This window comes from Malus domestica, chromosome 06 (assembly GCF_042453785.1).
Source record: "Malus domestica chromosome 06, GDT2T_hap1".
Lineage (NCBI taxonomy): Eukaryota > Viridiplantae > Streptophyta > Magnoliopsida > Rosales > Rosaceae > Malus > Malus domestica.
This window is the reverse complement of record NC_091666.1, coordinates 12,676,197-12,699,588: the sequence shown is the minus strand read 5'-3', so window position 1 is coordinate 12,699,588 and position 23,392 is coordinate 12,676,197.

The following is a 23,392-nucleotide window of genomic DNA, read 5'->3' as shown; positions in this document are numbered from 1 at the left end:
TATGCATTGTTGTTATGTTTTCTTCGTCAAAGTAGCCTTTTAAGCTACTTTCATGTGTTTTCAGGGTTAAAGGACATATTACACGAAATGATGCAATTTGGAGCTTTTGGAGCAAAAAGTGAGCTGGAATGTGGTGTATGCAAATGGAGCACAAGGAATGGACGAGTTTGAAGGTCAAAGGAGCTTAAGAATGAAGAAATGAAAGTGATGAACTAAGAATTCGGAATTGGAAACCAAAGTTTCTAAAGTTGGAAGTTTCTATTCTTGGAGGTTTCCAATTTCGAGAGTTTCTATTCTCGGCTTTGGGCTTTTGGATGACCCATCTTTGCCTCTTGGACCTATGCCGCACCTAACCCTAACCCTAGCCCACTTAATCAGCCGCACCTAGGCTTTGTTCACATGAAAAAAATCTGATTACTTACCCTAAGCCCATGCCGCACCTAATGTTCTAGAAACCCTAGTTTTTGGTGGATTTCCTAACCCTAGCCGCACCTAAACCCTAGCCCATTTGTCTAACCTGATTTCTTTAGGGTTTGGCTGCCTATATATATGTGTTTTACCTCGTATCAAAGTTTGGTGACGATCCAACGGTCGGATCATCAATTCACATTTTCACCTAAATGTGAAAACTATAAAACGTTATTTGAACACCTAACCAACAATCTTCAATAACTTTCTCATACGGTGTTCAATTTAGGTATATGAATATACCACAGTGATCTACTCGACGTCACGGACGTCGACATATTTTTAAAATAATTTTATTTTTATTTTTTTTATTTTTACTGTAGCACCTTCTTCTTCCTTGGGTCGCCGGACTGGTTTTTCCGGCGGCCGTTTTCTGGGCAGTTTTTCAAATTGCCATAACTTTGTCATTTCTCAACGAAATCAAGTGATTCAAAAACTAAAGTTGTAGCCCTTGAAGAGACAAAGAGAATGGTACCTTTCCCAACACCTAGTTCGCCGTAGTTTGGCCGGCAACTGCCTCGAAAGCCTCGGAGGTCGCCGGAAACTGGGTATTTTTCAAATGAGTATAACTTCTTCAATACTCAACGAAATTGAGTGAAACAAAAAGGAAAGTTGTAGTACTTGACGAGACGAAGAGATTGATACCTACCTCGACTCCTAACTCGCCGGGGATTCGCCAGAAAATGCCTCGAAAGCTCCGGCCAAACTTTGAACTTATCGATCTCCTTGTTCTTACGTCCAAAAACTTCCAACGAAGCACTCCGAGCTTCCTTGGGACCTCACTAAGCTCACTGTGAGCTTGGATTGTCCTAAAACAAAGTCAATTCGAAGATCATGAACAGTGCACTTTCACGGGGAGTTTAGAATCTAGGTTTTCCGAAGTAAAACTTACCTGAAATTGGTGTCTACGTGATCGTGGAGTCTCCAGGAGTTCGATGGTGGTCTTAACTCCGTCGTTGGTGGAAGTTTAAGGTTGTTTTGTGGTTGGTTTGTTCGAACGGAGAAGAAGAGTGACAGAGAGAGAGAGATTCGTGAGGGAGGAGAGAGAGAGACAGTATGCAGAAAATAGGGAGAGGATTGAGGGGTGTGGGGATCCCACGTGTCCAACTCAATCCAAATTGTTAAATTTTCGCCCCTTAGTCCCGTTTAAGGGCATTTTCGTCTTTTCATGTCCTCGGAATTAAAATTCCGGGACGGGCTGTGACAATCTTCCCTCCTTATAGAATTTCGTCCCCGAAATTCCAGCAACCAACTAAATCAACCATACTCCAACAATAGCTTCGGGTAAATCTTTCTCATCCGATTCTCTTTCTCCCACGTAATTTCTTCCACCGAATAATTTCTTCACACAACTCTTACCACTTACTCTGTCTTAATTCTCAGGACCTTCCTCCGCAGAGATATTGTCCGCTTTGTGGTGGAACCCGGCGCACCGGTCCGACCCCACTCACGGATTTGTTTTTGCAAGCCGCAGCTCCAAAACGCGTCTCCGAAGAGTACATGCGAGCGAATACATATAAGGCCCAAGGACAGCCCTCACGTCGTCGATGTGGGATACTACAATCCACCCCCCTTAGGGAGACCGACGTCCTCGTCGGCACACCGAACGGCCGTGAGTCTGGCTCTGATACCAAACAGTGTATACCACGCCTTCCTCCGCAGAGATATTGTCCGCTTTGTGGTGGAACCCGGCGCACCGGTCCGACCACACTCACGGATTTGTTTTTGCAAGCCGCAGCTCCAAAACGCGTCTCCGAAGAGTACATGCGAGCGAATACATATAAGGCCCAAGGACAGCTCTCACGTCGTCGATGTGGGATACTACAGATTCCTAGTTGAAGATTGATGTGAAAATTAACTTGACACACAAATTAAACCCTATTTGTGACAATTGTAGTAATGATGTAAGTAGGGATCGTTCTAACCGGGGATTAACTAGGGGTGCTAATCTAATACAAATCAACTTAGAAACACAAAAACTAAACTTAAAGACTCTAATTAGACTACTAAGATTCAAAACAGATTTGAAACACTCAAATCTGCCCAAACTGACTAAAACAAGTTAATTGACTCAAACAGCAACTAAGACAAGATTTGGACGAATTTTGGTTTCCTAATGATCTAAAATACCTAAAAACATATTCTAAGACAAGTTCTAAGTAAAATGACTCAAAGAAATAAGGTGGGATTTGATTTGGACGAAAATAACTAAATGGACAGAATGTAAATTAAAACAGATTGTAAACTAAATGTGATGAATCAATGGGTGAGGGAATGGCTAAGGGGTTCTTCTCCACACATGAAATTTATGCAACGTAAATCGATTTCCAGTTATCAATTGAACAAGTTATGAATCTCGACACTCCAAGTTAATTAGGTCCGCTTAAATTAACTTTCAGATTTCCCTAGAATCATTGAATTGGATAAATATGCATCGCAAACAAATTATTCCTAACAAGTTCTCTATATGAACAGCATTATAAAGATACAAGTTAGAATCATTACGTTCCTTGGAAATCATAAGCATCGACAAGGCATTCGTAACTATGAAAAGCATGATACTCTTGCCAGGAATCTACTTAACACGATCGTGACTAGCGACCTTCACAACTTGCGAATATAAATTCATAACGATTAGGTGAGACAAACTTATATCCTAGCACCAAATTCAAGCATGCAAATTAAGCGTGCACTCTCAATCAACATACAAGAATAAGTTATAAATCCAACGGTTAAGCAAATTGTATTCACGACTTAGGAAACGATAACTGGAAGTAATCAACTTATTTCACATAAATAAACATGGTTTCGAATACACCCTTCGCCAAAACGAATTTAGCCAATCATACTTAAAGCAAAACAAAGATTACATGAATTAGACATTGAAATATAAGATAGAAAACACCTAAAATCGTTCCACAACTCAGATTGAAGTGCCAAACAATTTGTAGAGAATCTGTCCTCCTTGTTGCTTGCGGCAGATTGTATGGTGATGCTTCTTGGATTGTTTTGATGACGTAGAATGGATTATGGAGGGTGTAGGGGCACGGCAAGGCTTGGGGATGGTGTATGGGTGTCGTGTGGAAGGTGTGGAGATGAAGAATGGTGGTAGAAATCGGCTGGAATGAAGGAGAGGTGCGGCAAGATGGGAAATAGGGTTTTGGACGAATTTCTGAATATGGAGAGGGTCGTCTCCGGCCAAGGCAGGTAAAACACATATATATAGGCAGCCAAACCCTAAAGAAATCAGGTTAGACAAATGGGCTAGGGTTAGGAAATCCACCAAAAACTAGGGTTTCTAGAACATTAGGTGCGGCATGGGCTTAGGGTAAGTAATCAGATTTTTTTCATGTGAACAAGGCCTAGGTGTGGCTGATTAAGTGGGCTAGGGTTAGGGTTAGGTGCGGCATAGGTCCAAGAGGCAAAGATGGGTCATCCAAAAGCCCAAAGCCGAGAATAGAAACTCTCGAAATTGGAAACCTCCAAGAATAGAAACTTCCAACTTTAGAAACTTTGGTTTCCAATTCTGAATTCTTTGTTCTTCACTTTCATTTCTTCATTTCTTAAGCTCCTTTGACCTTCAAACTCGTCCATTCCTTGTGCTCCATTTGCATACACCACATTCCAGCTCACTTTTTGCTCCAAAAGCTCCAAATTGCATCATTTCGTGTAATATGTCCTTTAACCCTGAAAACACATGAAAGTAGCTTAAAAGACTACTTTGACGAAGAAAACATAACAACAATGCATAAGAACTAGCTAACTAAGGCGCATAAATATGCTCCTATCAAATTCCCCCACACTTAGCTTTTGCTAGTCCTCGAGCAAAACAAACAAAAGAAAGAAAACAAAATGAAACAAACTAACCAAAACAAAACCTAAACCTTCCAACGTTTGCCTCAGGGATTTCCAATGTACATGACATGTTAAAGATTGTTATCCCCACAGATTTGAGTCATCTTTACACGCATATACTTAATTAAAGCCACCACGTACTAGTTCACATTTAACCAATTAAAACATGATTTTGAATGTAGTAACATGCCTTAGAGAATTTGCTCAATTCCTTACTAGATATGCACTCAATTTTCACACAGATTTTCTGACTACGCACCCTATACAGTTATATGTGAGAAGATTGATGTGAATATGAAAACGAATGCTCACATATATGTATAACAAGAAAAGCAATTTCCGGAGTAAATGACATGTTTAGATATGATCTCATGAATTGAATGCTATTACTTAGATGCGAGAACCAGTGACACCATATGCTCATACCAAATTCAGACTCCACAAATTGAAACACATAACACTCAAGATAGAAGTTACGGGTTGTAATGGGGCTTGGGGTATTGGCTAACAACGAAAGGATAGGGAAAACAAACGTTCTTCAAGCGATGGTAAGCAAAACAATGAAATCGTACTCAGAATTCCCATTAGCATACAGAAATTAACTTTTAAACACAAAGGGAAGATTCAACAACAATTAGGGCCGAATTCACTGTTTTGGACCCTTCCTTCAACAAACAACACTTAAGAACTCTTTTTCACATCTTTTCAACTCCTTTTCATTCTTTTCACAACTTTTTTCGTTCTTTTTTTTTTTTCTTTTTCTTTTCTTTTTCGTGCCTCATTCAAGACTTTGGCACACCCACAACAAAACTCACTTCCCCCACACTTGTTTTCTGCCAACAATGACCAAAAGGAATTCATTTTGAGTCATTCAATACTATGCTTCAAAAACGAAGGTATGGATGGTCCTAATCTAGGCTAGGTGAGGATAATGTGGGTTAACGAAGAAAACATAGGCTAAACAAGGCTCAACGGGGTTAAAACCAACAAAAACGACTACATGGAATGAAGGCTTTTTGGCTATGGTGGTGGTCACTACACAACTTTATCTTGAATATGTGTTATGCCATTCAATGACATGCTTTGAATGAAATGGGCATGAGTTCTAGCATTTGGAACTAAATGATGAAACGCCTTCTAAGTAATAACCAAGCAAAGAATAATGAGATCATGCAACGACTTTAGAAATCAACAATGCACAGATTTTAACTCTCCAAATAAACGTTTAGGCTCAAGTCTCATAAGGTTGTAGCGTTTGTTTGAGTTCCTTCCTTCAAGCATGTTACAAAAACTGATTTTTTCCTTTATGATTACATGTGAATTCATAAGTTATAACCACAACCAAGCATAAACCAAGAGTAAATCAAACTTTCATCCATGTTAATCACTCTCTTTAACAGCCATGTAATTACAAACCGAATCCTCATCATTGTGTTGGAAGGTACCCTAAGACACAAACAAACACACAAAAACAACTCTTTTTGGGTTTTTAAAACAATTTTTTCAAATTTTTATGGGATTTTCGGATTTTTGAATCAAAACACACTAAAACAGCTTAAAAACACTTAAAAACAGCAAGGAACAACATTTAGAAGTTATGAGTGATAAACCCTACGAATTTGCATCAAAACACTTTGGTTACCCCCCACACTTAAATCAAACATTGTCCTCAATGTTTCAAGCATAGATGCACACAAATAACAAACAAACAAACCAAACAACATCTAAACAACCTAATATGGCAGAAACGAAATAGCAACAAAGAGAAGGGTGTAGGAACGCAAATCTGGAATTGGAGTGTTCTCTAGGTCTTCCCTTGTCGAATGCATGGGTTGCCTCCCACGAAGCGCTTTCTTTAACGTCTTGCAGCCGGACGATGCTCCATTGAAGGTTTATGGAACCCCACGGCATGGAGGGGTTTTTCCACAACCTGTCCTACGAAATAGTTTATTCTTTGGGTCCTTGAATGGGATGGGATAATGATCCTTTCTTATTGTCGTGTTTTGGTTCTCCGAATCAACACGAACTCTTCCACCACGTTGACTTCGATTAGGTACCTGCATCATACAAGGTAACAACCTATTAGTTGAAATGGGAATCGAATTTGGAATAGGTGGCTTACCTTTGTACGGCAAAGAAATGGTAGCACTATGGACAGATGCACAAGGAGTGCACTCGGCTAGATTTGGTGATTTCAAGGGTGGTGCCGTGCTCCCCTTGTTGTTCACTCCAATTCCTTCCTCGATGGTAGTTCGAGGTACTTTCGTCTTGATGAGTGTTGAACATTCATGCCCTATATTTGCAATTACATTAATGGCACAACAAGAACGAACAACATTAGGAGTCTCAATAAATTCAGAAACTTTAAAACAAATCATGTCACCACCAAATGCCATAGTGACTTCTCCTTTGGCCACGTCAATCTTGGTTTGAGCCGTTTTTATGAAAGGTCGGCCAAGCAAGAGTGGTGGAGGTGGAGAGTGGCCTGTATCCTCCATATCGAGCACGTAGAAATCTGCCGGGAAAATCAAGTGGTCTACCTGCACCAAAACATCTTCCAAAACTCCCTTTGGATAGGCATTAGATCGATCGGCCAATTGAATAATCACACCATCATTTTTCAACTCGCCTAAATTCATAGATGCATAAACTGAATATGGCATGACATTTATAGATGCACCTAAATCTAACATGGCGGAATCAAAGCGAGTGTTACCAATGACACAAGGAATTGTAAAACTACCCGGATCTTTGCATTTGGGGGGTAGTTTGCGTTGCAACATGGCGGAGACATTCTCACTTACATGTACCACTTCTTTCTCCCGAAAACGTTTCCTTGTTGTACAAAGCTTCTTTAAGAACTTGGCATACTTCGGGATTTGCTTGATTGCATCCAAAAGGGGTATGTTGACTTGAACTTTCCTAAATGTCTCTAGAACATCTTTCGCCTCCTCTTCGTTCTTGGATTGCAAAAATCTGCTAGGAAAGGGTACATCCGGAGGAATAACATTAGAATTAACTGGAATTGGACCTTTCTTACCTGTGTTGGCCGAATTGGAATACTTGGGTGGTTGCGGCAAGGATTGCTCAATCCTTGCCGTGGCCTTTGCTTGGTCCTCCTCTTCAATTTTCAACTTCTCGTCCTCCTTGGGGCCAGATTTGGATGGTTTTGGCTCGGTTCCTACTTCTTTCCCACTTCTTAGCGTGATAGCCTTTACAGATTCGAATCCACCTTTCGGATTGACCACCGTTGAGCTAGGCAACCTTCCTTGCTCACGAAATTGCCCTATGAACTCGGCAATTTGTACCACTTGCTTCTCTAAGTTGTCCACCCTCTTGTCTTGGATTTGCCTCTCTTTGGCTTGATTTTGGACTTCCTGCGTCAAAGTAGTAAGTAATTGAAAAATCTTATCATTATCACTTGAATTACCTGCATTGCTTTGGGCAGGTTGTGCTTGGGCTTGTGGTGGTGCCAACGGCTTTTGATAGAAATCCTGGGGTTGTTGCCTAAATCCGCTTTGTTGTTGGCCTTGTTGGGGGTCTCGCCAGTTGAAATTCGGATGAACACGCCAACCGGGATTGTAAGTATTGGGAAACCTATCACCACGTGATTGGTATTGGTTGCCATATCCCACGGCATTGAGTGTCTCCCACCCTCCATTCTCTATCAATTGGGGGCACTTGTCCGTATGGTGGTTTTGCATGGAGCATACGCCACAAGAAACTACGGTTTTGACTTTTGAACCTTCCACCACCTGAGAAAGCAATGTAGTAAGGTTAGCCATTTGATTTTGAAGTTCGGTGATGCGAAATAAATAAGCACACAAATTAAACCCTCTTTTTGTCAAATTGTAGCAAAGATGTAAGTAGGGATCGTTCTAGACCGGGGATTAGGAGGGATTGCTAAACGCTTGGAAACTGACTTAAACACTCAAAAACAAAGTTAAAAACACTAAACTAGACTCAAAGAATGCAAAACTAAAAGTTAAAACACTTAAACAAACCTAAAAACCAAAACAGCAACTAGAAGGCTCAAAACTGCCTAAAAACCACTTTCTGGGCAGTTTTGAGCACCTACACTAATTTGGACGAAATTTGATGAAAACTTGAATCAAAATACTTAGAAACACAAATCAAAACACTTTCTAACTAATCTAAGACTTCAAATTAAAGGGGGATTTTGTTTTGACAAAAAATTAAACTAAAGAAAACAGATTGGAAATAGGGCAGATTGTAAAAACGATTTTGGTGAAATAGATGGTTAAAAGGCTAGTTAGGAGGTTCTTCTCCACACATGTCACACTTGCAAACAAAACGATTTTCAGTTGTTCTTCCAATAAATTATAAAGACTCAATGCCCCGAATTAACCGTGAATTGCACTAATTAACTCTCAGTTTTTCCAGAATTTATCAAGTTGGATGATTGCATACGACAACCCAAAACATTCCCTACAAGTTCCCTACATGAATTGCATAATAGAGATACAAGCAAGAATCATTACGTTCTATGAAAAACATAAGCATTGACGAAGCATTTGTTACTATGAATTGCATGAAACTTATGCTAAGAATTCATTCAACACGATCGTTTTCAAGCGATCTTCACTACTTGTGATTATAAGATTGTAACTATTAGGTGAAACTCCCTCATAATCTAGCATCATATTCATGCATGAAAACTAAGCGTGCACTCTCAATCAACATACACAAATAAGTTATCAATCAAATAGATGAACGAATTGAATCCATAACTTATGAAATAACAACTGAATTTAATCGAATCAAATTGCAAGCATGTACATGGTTTCGAATCACCCCCCAACTAAGGGGGTTTAGTTCCTCATACTCACAACACAAAGTTTATTGAATTGAAACATCAAAGACATAAGAAAGATTACACCTAAAATGCCAAAGAAGTCCACTTTGAAATCTGCACAGAAAGCTCCTCTTTCTTCTTCTCCTTGCTGCGGCAGTGAGGGTTTAGGGGCTGTTTGGATGTGATTTCGGTTTAGGGATGGATTTGGGATGATATGGTGGTTCGGCAAAGTGTGTGGGTGGTGTATGGATGTGTAGGATGGTGTATAGAGGTGGAGAATGGTGGCTGGAATGGATGAAGGCTGCGGCAAAGTGGGGAATAGGGTTTTGACGAATTTCTGAATATGGAGAGGGAGATGGTTTTCTGATTTTTATGGAGAGGGAAGAAGATGTTCGGCTAGGGTGGTAAAACACAAATATATAAGCACCTAAAACCCTAATGAAATCAGATGGGCTAGGGTTAGGTGCGGCACTTAAGTGAACATGGGCTAGGGTTTGTAAAATAGGCTTCAAGGATGGAAAGGTGCGGCTTGGGTTTAGGAGGAATGGACTAGGGTTTAACATGGCAGATTTTAGATGATTAGGCCCTAGGGTTCGGCATGGGTTGAAGGTCCACAAGGAAATTTGGGTTTAGGTCATCTAAAAGCCCAACGCCAAGAATAGAAACTCTCGAAAATGGAAACCTCCAAGAATAGAAACTTCCAACTTTTAGAAACTTTGGTTGCCAATTCCGATTTAGGAAAGATCGACCCAAAATGGAAACTTTTAGGCATAGCTTTCCTACTTCAAGTAGGAAACCTCAAATCTTCAACTCTTCAATTCCATCCCAACCTTGCGTTCCAAGCATGTCCTTTTCAATTCAAGCTCACTTTTTGCTCCAAAAGCTCCAAATTGCATCATTTCATGTAATACGTCCGCTAAACCTGAAAACACAAGAAAGTAGCTTAAAAGACTACTTTAACAAAGAAAACATATCAAAAATGCATAAGAACTAGCTAACTAAGGCGCATAAATATGCTCCTATCAAATTCCCCCACACTTAGCTTTTGCTAGTCCTCGAGCAAAACAAACAAAAGAAAGAAAACAAAACGGACAAACTAACCAAAACAAAACCTAAACCTTCCAACATTTGCCTCAGGGATTTCCAATACACATGACGTATTAAAGATTGTTATCCCCACAGATTTGAGTCATCTTTACACACGCACATACTTAATTAACGCCACCACTCACTAGTTCACAAGTAATCAATCAAAACAATGCTTTGAATGTAGTAACATGCCTTAGAGAATTCCCTCAATTCCTTACAAGATATACACTCTATTTTCACTCAGATTTTCTAACTCCACACCCTACACTAGTCATATGTGAGAAGATTGATGTAGAAATGAAAACGAATGCTCACATATATGTATCACAAAGAACACAATTTCTAGAGTTAAGAAGCATGTTTAGATATGATCTCATGAATGGAATGCTACTACTTAGATGCGAGAACCAGTGACACCATATGCTCATACCAAATTCAAACTCCACAAATTGAAACACATAACACTCAAGATAGAAGTCAAGGGTTGTAATGGGGCTCGGGGTGTTGGTTAACAATGAAAGGATAAGGAAAACAAACGTTCTTCAAGCGATAGTAAACAAAGTAATGAAATTGAGACTTAGAATTCACTTAGATTGCAGAAATTAACTTTAAAACACAAGGGGAAGACTTAAACAACTCCTTAGGGCCGAATTCAATGTTTTGGACCCTTACTTCAACAAACAATACTTTGGAACTCTTTTTTCAAACTTTTCACATTTTTTTTGTTTTTTTTTTTCCGTGCCTATGGCACACAATTCCTCATGAAAAACACTTCCCCCACACTTGTTTTCTGCAAACATAGATCAAAAGGAAATTCAATTTGAATCATGCTTTACTATGCTTCAAGAACAAGGGTATGGATAGTCCTAATCTAGGCTAGGTGAGGGTAATGTGGGTTAACAAAGAAAAGGGTAAACAAGGCTCAACGGGGTTAAAAACCTACAAAACATAATGACATAGGGGATTCATGGCTTTTTGGCTAAGGTGGTGGTAACTACACAACTTCATCTTGAATATGTGTTATGCAAATCAATAACATGCTTTGAATGAAATGGGCATGAGTTCTAGCATTTGGAACTAAATGATGAAACGCCTTCTAAGTAGCAACCAAGCAAAGAATAATGAGATCATGCAACGACTTAGAAAACAAAGAATGCACAGATTTTAACTCTCCAAATAAACGTTTAAGCTCAAGTCTCACAAGGTTGTAGCGTTAGTTTGAGTTCCTTCCTTCAAGCATGTTACAAAAACTGATTTTTTTTCCTTTTATGATTGCATGTGAATTCAGATTTTTGCATGTGAACAAGGCCTAGGTGTGGTTGATTAAGTGGGCTAGGGTTAGGGTTTAGGTGCGGCATAGGTCCAAGAGTTAAAGATGGGTCATCCAAAAGCCCAAAACCGAGAATAGAAACTCACGAAAATGGAAACCTTCAAGAATAGAAACTTCCAACTTTAGAAACTTTGGTTGCCAATTCCGATTTAGGAAAGATCAACCCAAAATGGAAACTTTTAGGCTTAGCTTTCCTACTTCAAGTAGGAAACCTCAAATCTTCAACTCTTCAATTCCATCCCAACCTTGTGTTCCAAGCATGTCCTTTTTAATCCAATCTCACATTTTGCTCCAAAAGCTCCAAATTGCATCATTTCATGTAATATGTCCTTTAAACCTGAAAACACATGAAAGTAGCTTAAAAGACTACTTTAACGAAGAAAACAAAACAAAGATGCATAAGAACTAGCTAACTAAGGCGCATAAATATGCTCCTATCAAATTCCCCCACACTTAGCTTTTGCTAGTCCTCGAGCAAAACAAACAAAAGAAAGAAAACGAAACGAAACAAACTAACCAAAACAAACCTAAACCTTCCAACGTTTGCCTCAGGGATTTCCAATACACATGACGTATTAAAGATTGTTATCCCCACAGATTTGAGTCATCTTTACACAAGCACATACTTAATTAAAGCCACTACTCACTAGTTCACAAGTAATCAATTAAAACAATGCTTTGAATGTAGTAACATGCCTGAGAGAGTTCCCTCAATTCCTTACAAGATATACACTCTATTTTCACTCAGATTTTCTAACTCCACACCCTACACTAGTCATATGTGAGAAGATTGATGTAAATATGGAAACGAATGCTCACATATATGTATCACAAAGAACGCAATTTCTAGAGTTAAGAAGCATGTTTAGATATGATCTCATGAATGGAATGCTACTACTTAGATGCGAGAACCAGTGACACCATATGCTCATACCAAATTCAAACTCCACAAATTGAAACACATAACACTCAAGATAGAAGTTACGGGTTGTAATGGGGCTAGGGGTATTGGTTAACAAGGGAAGGATAAGGAAAACAAACGTTCTTCAAGCGATAGTAAGCAAAGCAATGAAATTGAGACTTAGAATTCACTTAGATTGCAGAAATTAACTTTAAAGCACAAGGGGGAGACTTAAACAACTCCTTAGGGTCAAATTCATTGTTTTGGACCCTTACTTCAACAAACAATACTTTGGAGCTCTTTTTCTCAACTTTTCAACTCTTTTTCATTCTTCTCATATTTTTTTTTCTTTTCTTTTCTTTGCCGTGCCTATGGCACACAATTCCTCATGAAAAACATTTCCCCCACACTTATTTTCTGCCAACATAAATCAAAAGGAATTCAATTTGAATCATGCTTTACTATGCTTCAAGAACAAGGGTATGGATAATCCTACTCTAGGCTAGGTGAGGGTAATGTGGGTTAACAAAGAAAAGGCTAAACAAGGCTCAACGGGGTTAAAACCTACAAAACATAATGACATAGGGGATTCATGGCTTTTTGGCTAGGGTGGTGGTAACTACACAACTTCATCTTGAATATGTGTTATGCAAATCAATAACATGCTTTGAATGAAATGGGCATGAGTTCTAGCATTTGGAACTAAATGATGAAACGCCTTCTAAGTAGTAACCAAGCAAAGAATAATGAGATCATGCAACGACTTAGAAAACAAAGAATGCACAGATTTTAACTCTCCAAATAAACGTTTAGGCTCAAGTCTCACAAGGTTGTAGCGTTAGTTTGAGTTCCTTCCTTCAAGCATGTTACAAAAACTGATTTTTTTTTCTTTTATGATTGGATGTGAATTCATAAGTTATAACCACAACTAAGCATACACAAAGAGTAAATCAAACTTTCATCCATGTTAATCACTCTCTTTAACAGCTATGTAATTACAAACCGAATCCTCATCATTGTGTTGGAAGGTACCCTAAGACACAAACAAACACACAAAAACAACTCTTTTTGGGTTTTTAAAACAAATTTTTCAAATTTTTATGTAATTTTCGGTTTTTTACTTCAAAACACATTAAAACACATCAAAACTGCTCAAAAACACTTAAAAACAGCAAGGAACAAGTCTTCAAGTTTAGGGTGATAAAATCCCACGAATTTGCATCTAAAACACTTAGTTACCCCCCCACACTTAAATCAAACATTGTCCTCAATGTTTCAAGCATAAAATCATACTAAACAAAAAGAAACACACAAACAGCAACTAAAACAACTAAATAGGCAGATTCGAAATAAATAACAAAGGGAAGAGTTTAGGAACGCAAATCTGGAATTGGAGTGATTCCTTGGTCTTCCTTTGTTGAATTGCATGGGTTGCCTCCCAAGTAGCGCTTTCTTTTACGTCTTGCAGCCGGACAATGCTCTTTTGAAGGTTATTGAACCCCACGACATGGAGGGGTGTTTCCTCTACACCTTGTCCTTCGAACCACTTCATGCATTGGGTCCTTGAATGGAATGGGATAATGATCCTTTCGTAGTGTCGTGTTGTGCTTCTCTAAATCAACACGAACTCTCCCACCATATTGACTTTGATTAGGTACCTGCACCATACAAGGTAACAACCGATTAGTTGAAATGGGAATTGAAAGTGGATCAGGTGGCTTACCTAGGTGCGGCATAGGAGGGGGAGTACAATGGACAGATGCACAAAGGTTGCACTCGGCCAAATTTGGTGATTTCAAGGTTGAGGCCGTGCATTCTTTGTTGCTCACTCCAATTCCCTCCTCGATGGTAGTTCGAGGTGCATTCTTCTTGACTAGTGTTGAACATTCCTGTCCTATATTTTCAATTACATTAATGGCACAACAAGAACGAACATCATTAGTATTCTCAATTGATTCAGGAATCTTAAAGTTAATCATATCACCACCAAAGGCCATAGTTACGGCTCCCTTGGCCACATCAATCTTGGTTTGAGCTGTTTTCATGAATGGTCGTCCAAGCAAGAGTGGTGATGGTGGAGAGTGAGTTGAGTCCTCCATATCAAGCACATAGAAATCTGCAGGAAAAATCAAATGGTCTACCTGTACCAAAACATCTTCCAACACTCCCTTGGGATATGCATTAGATCGATCGGCTAATTGAATTATAACGCCATCTTTTTTAAGTTTTCCTAGATTCATAGATGCATAAACAGAATATGGCATGACATTAATTGATGCACCTAGATCTAGCATAGCATGTTCAAATCTTGTATTACCAATTACACAAGGGATTGTGAAACTACCTGGATCTTTGCATTTAGGTGGTAGCTTCCTTTGCAACATTGCAGAGACATTCTCGCTTACATGTACCACCTCCTTCTCCCTTATCCGCTTCCTTGTTGTACAAAGCTTCTTCAAGAACTTGGCATACTTCGGGATTTGCTTGATTGCATCCAAAAGAGGTATGTTAACTTGAACTTTCCTAAATGTCTCTAGAACATCTTTTTCCTCCTCTTCATTCTTGGATTGCAAAAATCTGCTAGGAAAGGGCACATTGGGTGGAATAATGTTAGAATTAACTGAACTTGGACCTTTCTTACCTAGGGTGGACGGATAGGAGGACTTAGGATCAATGGTTGCTTGCGGCAAAGGTTGCTCCACCTTTGCCGTGGGTTGCTTTGGGTTCTCCTCTCCAGATTTCAACGTTTCATCTTCTTTGGGACCTGATTTTGGTGGTGTAGGACCTGCCCCAACTTCTTTTCCACTCCTTAGCATGATTGCATTTGCGGTTTCAAAGCCTCCCTTTGGATTTGGAATGGTGGAACTAGGGAGTTGTCCGGGATCTCGAAACTTACCTACAAACTCGGCAATCTGCCCAATTTGTTTCTCAAGTTGATCCACCCTTCTGTCTTGGTTTTGCATAGCTTTAGCTTGATCTTCCTGCCCATTAGACAATTTAGTTAGTATCTTAAGAAGTGCATCATTGTCAAGAGACGTACCTGAGGCACTTGGGCCGGATTGGGCTTGATTTTGGGGTGGGCCGTAAGTTTTGGGAAAGAACCCCGGGGGTTGTTGCCTAAAGCCTCCTTGGTTTTGAGGTTGTTGGGGATCCCTCCACTTGAAATTTGGGTGGTCTCGCCACCCCGGATTATACGTGTTGGAGTATGGATCATTTCTTGACTGATTTTGGCTTTGAAACCCAATGGCATTCGCACTCTCCCATCCGCCATTCTCGATGAGTTGAGGACATTTTTCGGAGACATGTCCTTGGATAGAACATACGCCACATACCACAGGTCCTTGCATCTTCATTCCCTCGGCCATCTGTGAAACAATAGAAGTAAGATTAGCCAATTGTGAATGAAGATCGGAAGTCGCACTTACCTCATGTACTTGGTGCCGTGAGGGTCCTCTTTGGCCTACACCCTCGTACTGTTGAGCGTTCAACGCTCTATTAGCAATCAAGACCTTGGCAGCCATGGGTGTTTTATCCACCAATGCTCCCCCCACCGAAGCATCAAGCATTTGACGTTCTAGAGGTAGGAGGCCCTCGTAGAAATATTGCAAGAGCAATTCCTCCTTCATCTGATGCTGTGGACAAGAAGCAACAAGTGATTTAAATCGTTCATAATATGTAGGAAAAGACTCACCTTCTTCTTGCTGAATTCCGCTTATCTTTTTGCGTAGGAGGATGATGCGAGTAGTTGGAAAGAACTTCTCCAAGAACGCTCTCTTCATACTCTCCCAAGAAGTGACAGTGCCGGGAGCTAACTCGTATAACCAATCCTTGGCTTTATCCATCAAAGAGAATGGAAAAGCCTTCATCTTCAAGATATTTCCGTCAACATTGACGGGAGTCATACTAGAGCAAACTACTTCAAATTCTTTCAAATGTTTGTTAGGATCTTCCATGGACAAGCCATGGTATTTAGGAATATGATGAAGCAAACTTGACTTTAATTCAAACTCATCCGTCTTACCTTGGGCAGCCATGGGGTATTGAATACACAAGGGTGCGGCATTATCCAAACCCGAGGCGGAAAGCTCCTTGAGTGTACGATTGTCCATGGCCATGCCTTGGACTTCTTCAAATATCCCTGCCGTGGCTTCCTCCTCCTCTTCTTGTACGTTTTCTTCAAGGTCAGATTCGGAACTGGGTGGATGATGCTCTTGCTGGTTTCTAGCTCTCCTTAACTTCCTCTCAAAATCGTCGTCAAAATCCAAGATGTTTGTACGAATCGGTTGAGAGCTTCTAGTCATACATTAGTACCTAAGAAACAAGAAACAAAAATTAGGTCAGAAACTTAAACAAAGTCAGAAACAAAGTGAAATAAAAGAAACAAAAACAATCCAAGGGACTAGCAACTTTCCTAATCCCCGGCAGCGGCGCCAAAAATTTGATGCGAAATAAATAAGCACACAAATTAAACCCTCTTTTTGTCAAATTGTAGCAAAGATGTAAGTAGAGATCGTTCTAGACCGGGGATTAGGAGGGATTGCTAAACGCTTGGAAACTGACTTAAACACTCAAAAACAAAGTTAAAAACACTAAACTAGACTCAAAGAATGCAAAACTAAAAGTTAAAACACTTAAACAAACCTAAAAACCAAAACAGCAACTAGAAGGCTCAAAACTGCCTAAAAACCACTTTCTGGGCAGTTTTGAGCACCTACACTAATTTGGACGAAATTTGATGAAAACTTGAATCAAAATACTTAGAAACACAAATCAAAACACTTTCTAACTAATCTAAGACTTCAAATTAAAGGGGGATTTGTTTTGGACGAAAATTTAACACAAAACAGAAACTTTAATTAACACAGATTGTAAAAACGATTTTTGTGAAATAGATGGTTAAAAGGGCTAGTTAGGAGGTTCTTCTCCACACATGTCACACTTGCAACAAAACGATTTTCAGTTGTTCTTCCAATAAATTATGAATACTCAACGCCCCAAGTTAACCGTGAATTGCACTAATTAACCCTCAGTTTTTCCACAAGTTATTAAGTTGGATGATTGCATACGACAACCCAAAACATTCCCTACAAGTTCCCTACATGAATTGCATAATAGAGATACAAGCAAGAATCATTACGTTCTATGAAAAACATAAGCATTGACGAAGCATTTGTTACTATGAATTGCATGAAACTTATGCTAAGAATTCATTCAACGCGATCGTTTTCAAGTGATCTTCACTACTTGTGATTATAAGATTGTAACTATTAGGTGAAACTCCCTCATAATCTAGCATCATATTCATGCATGAAAACTAAGCGTGCACTCTCAATCAACATACACAAATAAGTTATCAATCAAATAGATGAACGAATTGAATCCATAACTTATGAAATAACAACTGAATGTAATCGAATCAAATTGCAAGCATGTACATGGTTTCGAATCACCCCCCAACTAAGGGGGTTTAGTTCCTCATACTCACAACACAAAGTTTATTGAATTGAAACATCAAAGACATAAGAAAGATTACACCTAAAATGCCAAAGAAGTCCACTTTGAATTCTGCACAGAAAGCTCCTCTTTCTTCTTCTCCTTGTTGCGGCAGAGTTGGTTTAGGGGGTTTTTGGATGGTTTTTTGATGTAGGAAGGGAATTAGGATGGTATGGGGGTGCGGCAAGGTGTGTGGGTGGTGTATGGAGGTGTAGGATGGTGTATAGAGGTGGAGAATGGTGGCTGGAATGGATGAAGGCTGCGGCAAAGTGGGGAATAGGGTTTTGACGAATTTCTGAATATGGAGAGGGAGAGCATCTGCGGCTAGGTGTAAAATACATATATATAGACACCTAAAACCCTAAATAAATCAGATTGGGCTAGGGTTAGGTGCGGCTACTTAAGTGGACTAGGGTTAGGATTTGTAAAATAGGCTTCTAGGATGGAAAGGTGCGGCATGGGCCTAGAATAACTAATCAGATTTTTGCATGTGAAAAAGGCCTAGGTGTGGTTGATTAAGTGGGCTAGGGTTAGGGTTTAGGTGCGGCATAGGTCCAAGAGTTAAAGATGGGTCATCCAAAAGCCCAAAACCGAGAATAGAAACTCACGAAAATGAAAACCTTCAAGAATAGAAACTTCCAACTTTAGAAACTTTGGTTGCCAATTCCGATTTAGGAAAGATCAACCCAAAATGGAAACTTTTAGGCTTAGCTTTCCTACTTCAAGTAGGAAACCTCAAATCTTCAACTCTTCAATTCCATCCCAACCTTGTGTTCCAAGCATGTCCTTTTTAATCCAATCTCACATTTTGCTCCAAAAGCTCCAAATTGCATCATTTCATGTAATATGTCCTTTAAACCTGAAAACACATGAAAGTAGCTTAAAAGACTACTTTAACGAAGAAAACAAAACAAAGATGCATAAGAACTAGCTAACTAAGGCGCATAAATATGCTCCTATCAGAGCCTCTCGAGTTGGTTTAGCCCCCTCCTCTAGAAGTATGCGATGCATGCACGTAGTCAGGCTAATTCCCCTAATATCGGCCAAAGTCCACCCAATGGCCGTCTTGTGCTCTTTCAACACTCGGATCAACTTCTCCTCCTCTAGGGCCGTGAGTGATGAGGAGACAATGACGGGCAATGTCTCGTTGTCTCCCAGAAAGACATACTTTAAATGATCGGGCAACGGTTTAAGCTCAAGTACGGGTGCCTGAATCACTGAGGGTAACAACTTATTAGTGGAAACTGGAATTGAAATTGGATTAGAAGGCTTACCATGGTGTTGAGGTAGTGACTCAAGGGCAGCCACTATCTCGGCCTCCTCCTCACTTCTAGGCACGGCAAAACCAGATTTTTGCCCAATTCCTTGTGCAATTGTCGTTTCAAGGGTATCCCTCTCCAAACAATCGAGAAAATCCTGCGCCAAATCATCAATTATATCAATAGAAAAGCAAGAATGATCGTCCTTAGGAAATTTAATACTTTCAGAAAGATTGAAATCAATGACTTCCCCATCAAATTCCATCGTTAAAGTTCCTTTAAACATATCTATCTTGGTGCGGGCTGTTTTCATGCCTTGGATTTGACTCTAGGGCAGCAACCATCTCCACCAATTTTTCTTGAATAGGCACGGCAAGATGTTCCTTGTTGTTGCCGTCTGCATGCCTAAGTGTTAACCCTTCGTTTTTTAGTCCAATGCTTTGCGTGAGAGTCTTTTCAAGTGCATCCTCACTCAAATCATCCAGGAATTCCTCCGCCCAAGAGTCAATCACATCAATAGAGAAACAAGATTGACCATCATGAGGATATGACCATCATGAGGATATCTCATAGCATTAGAAATATTGAAATCAATAACTTCCCTATCAAATTCCATGGTCAATGTTCCCTTGAATACATCTATCTTTGTACGGGCAGTCTTCATGAATGGTCGGCCAAGTAATATCGGTAATTGAGGGGAATGGTTCGAGTCTTCCATTTCAAGCACGTAGAAGTCCGCCGAAAAGACTAGGTGATTCACCTGCACTAAAACATCTTCCAAAACACCTTTTGGGTACGCATTAGATCTATCGGCCAGTTGAATGATCACTTCATCATTTTTTAATTCTCCCAAGTTCATATATGCATATATTGAATAAGGCATGACATTTATTGATGCACCTAGATCTAACATGGCAGATTCAAAGTGAGTATTTCCTATAACACAAGGAATTGTAAAACTGCCTGGATCCTTGCAATTAGGAGTTAATTTTCGTTGCAACACAGCTGAGACGTTCTCACTTACCTTTACCACCTCTTTGTTCGAAGCCCTCTTCCTTGTAGTGCACAGCTCCTTCAGGAACTTAGCATACTTGGGGACTTGTTTAATTGCATCTAGAAGTGGAATGTTGACTTACACCTTTCTGAATGTTTTAAGGATGTCTTTGTCACTCTCATCCTTCTTGGATTGCATAAACCTGTGAGGAAATGGTGCATTGGTTGAAATGGAATTATAAGTCATGGAATTTAAACCCAACTTACCTTTGGTGGTCAAATTAGGGTGTCTAGGTGGCTGCGACAAAGATTGCTCAATCCTTGCTGAAGGCAGGCCTTGTTCCTTCTCCTCAAATTGCATCTTTTCGTCCTCCTTTTCATTGGATTTAGATGGGCTAGGATCAAATCTAGCTTCTTTTCCACTTTGCAAGGTGATGGCTTTGGCAGATTCGAAGCCTCCTTTTGGATTCACATCCGTCAAACTAGGTAACTTACCTGGTTCTCTACTAAATTGTGCATATCTTCGGCTTGATTTTCCTTACCCTTCGCCAACGTAGTTAGTAACTAAATAACTTGAGCATTATCAAAAAATGAACCTGAGTTATTTTGGGCAGGTTGTGTTTGGGGTTATGCGTGTGCATACGGCCTTTAATAGAATCCCGGAGGTTGCTGTCTGAATGCACTTTGTTGTTGGGTTTGTTGGGGCTCCCTCTATTTGAAATTTGGATGATCTCTCCAACCTGGATTGTATGTATTCAAGAACGGATCATTCCTTAGTTGGTTTTGACTCCCAAAACCCACAGCGTTGGCAGATTCCCACCCAACGTTCTCGATCAATTGTGGGCACTTATCCGTGAGATGTCCATTCATTGAGCACACGCCACAAGCAGCTGCACTTTGTTCTTTTGGTTTTTCAACCACCTGTGAAAGAAAAGTAGTAAGATTAGCCATTTGGTTTTGAAGTTCGGAAATAGCACTTACCTCATTAACTTGTTGCTGCCGTGGGTTGTCTCTTTGACCAACGCCTTCATATTGTTGGCATTCAAAGCTTGGTTAGCAATTAAGGTCTTGGCAGCCATGAGTGTTTTGTCCACCAAAGCTCCTCCCACTGAGGCGTCTAACATTTGGCGTTCAATTGGTTGAAGCCCTTCATAGAAATATTGAAGAAGAAGCTCCTCCTTCATCTGGTGTTATGGACATAAAGCAACAAGGGTTTTAAAACGCTCATAGTAAGTGGGAAATGATTCACTTTGGTTTTGCTGAATGCCACTAATCCTTTTACGTAGTAGAATGACTCGAGAAGTTGGGAAAAACATCTCCAAAAATGCTCGTTTCATACCCTCCCATGATGTGACAGTTCCGGGGGCTAACTCGTACAACCAATCTTTAGCCTTTTGCAAGAGAGAAAAGGGAAAAGCCTTCATTTTCAGAATGCTCCCATCAACATTCACAGGGGTTATGCTCAAATAAACAACCTCGAACTCCTTGAAATATTTATGAGGATCTTCCATGGACAACTCATGGAACTTAGGAATATGATGCAATAAACTGGACTTTAATTCGAACTTGTCGGTCTTGTTTTGGGTAGCCCTTGGATATTGAATGCATAAAGGCAGAGCATTGTCCAATCCCAAAGCGGAAAGCTCCTTGATTATTCGATTGTCTACTGCCATATCTTGGACTTCTTCAAAAGTCCTTCCCGTGGCCTCCTCTTGCTCTTCTACTTTGTCTTCTTCAAGATCTGGTGCTGGTTGAGATGGTTGGGGATCTTGTTGATTCCTTGCTCGTCTCAAAGTTTGTTCAAAATCGTCGTCAAAGTCAAAGACGTGCTTATGAACAGGTTGAGAACTTCGAGTCATAAACCACCTAAAACAAGAAAACAAGTAAAATCAGCAACTAGGAACAAAAACACATGAAAATAAACAAAAAGAAATAATAAGGGATTAGCAAAGTTGCTAATCCCTGGCAGCCGCTCCAAAAACTTGATGCGAAAATTATCTTAACACACAAATTTAACCCTCTTTTGACAATTGTAGTACAAGTATAAGTAGGGATCGTTCTGGACCAAGGACTAGGGGGCTTGCTAATAACCTTTAAACTGACTCAAAAACATAAAACTAAACTTAAAAACACTTAACAAGACTCACAAGACTCAAAGTAAACTTAAAATACTTAAAACAGCTTAAAACAACCAAATAAACTTAAACTAGACACTAGGAATGACTTTGGACGAAAATTGACTCTTACTTGAATCAAAACACTTAAAAACACAAACTAAAACAGATTTGAAACACTTTGAAATAAGAAACTAAAAGGGGGGTTTTGATTTGGATGAAGTTGAAACAAACAAACAAGTATGAAAAACTAGACAGATTGTAAAACGAAGGTGAGAAATAAGATGATGGATGGGATAGCTAGAGGTTTTTTCTCCACACATGACATGTATGCAAATAACTCGATTTCCAGTTACTACTTCATTGAATTATGGACGACAATGCTCCAAATTAACCGTGACATCACTAGTTAACTCTCAGATTTCCTTGTTTTATTGGATTGGATGACATCATTCGACAACCCAAAACATTCTTCTAAAGTTCTGTACATGACATCATAATAGAGATACAATCAAAGATCATTACGTTTAATGAAAATCATAAGCATTGACAAAGCACTTGCAACTATGACATCATGTCACTCATGCTAGGAATTGAACTTAACGCGATCATTTATAAGTGACCTTCACTACATGTGAATAGAAGTTTGTAACAATTATGTGAAACTTCCTTATATTCTAGCAATGGATTTATGCATGCCAATTAAGTGTCAACCCTTAATTAACAAATACAAATTAGTTATCAATCAAATAGTTAAGCCAATTGCATTCACGATGCAAGAGTTCATAACTGGAATTTATCAAATTAGATTGCACACATAATCATGGCTTTGAAATCACCCTTAGCCAAGAGGGGTTTAGCCACTCATATTTACAACAAAACGAAAGGAAATGAATTTAAACATTAGAAACAAAAGAAAGAAAACACCTAAACGCTCTAACGACAGCACGCACGTCCAAGCATTTTCCTTCCCTTTCTTTGCTACGGCACAAGGTGTTGGTGAGTGCTTGAAGGTTTGTTTGTATGGAGGAATGGATGTGAAGATGAATAGGTGTGTATGGATGAAGGTTGTGT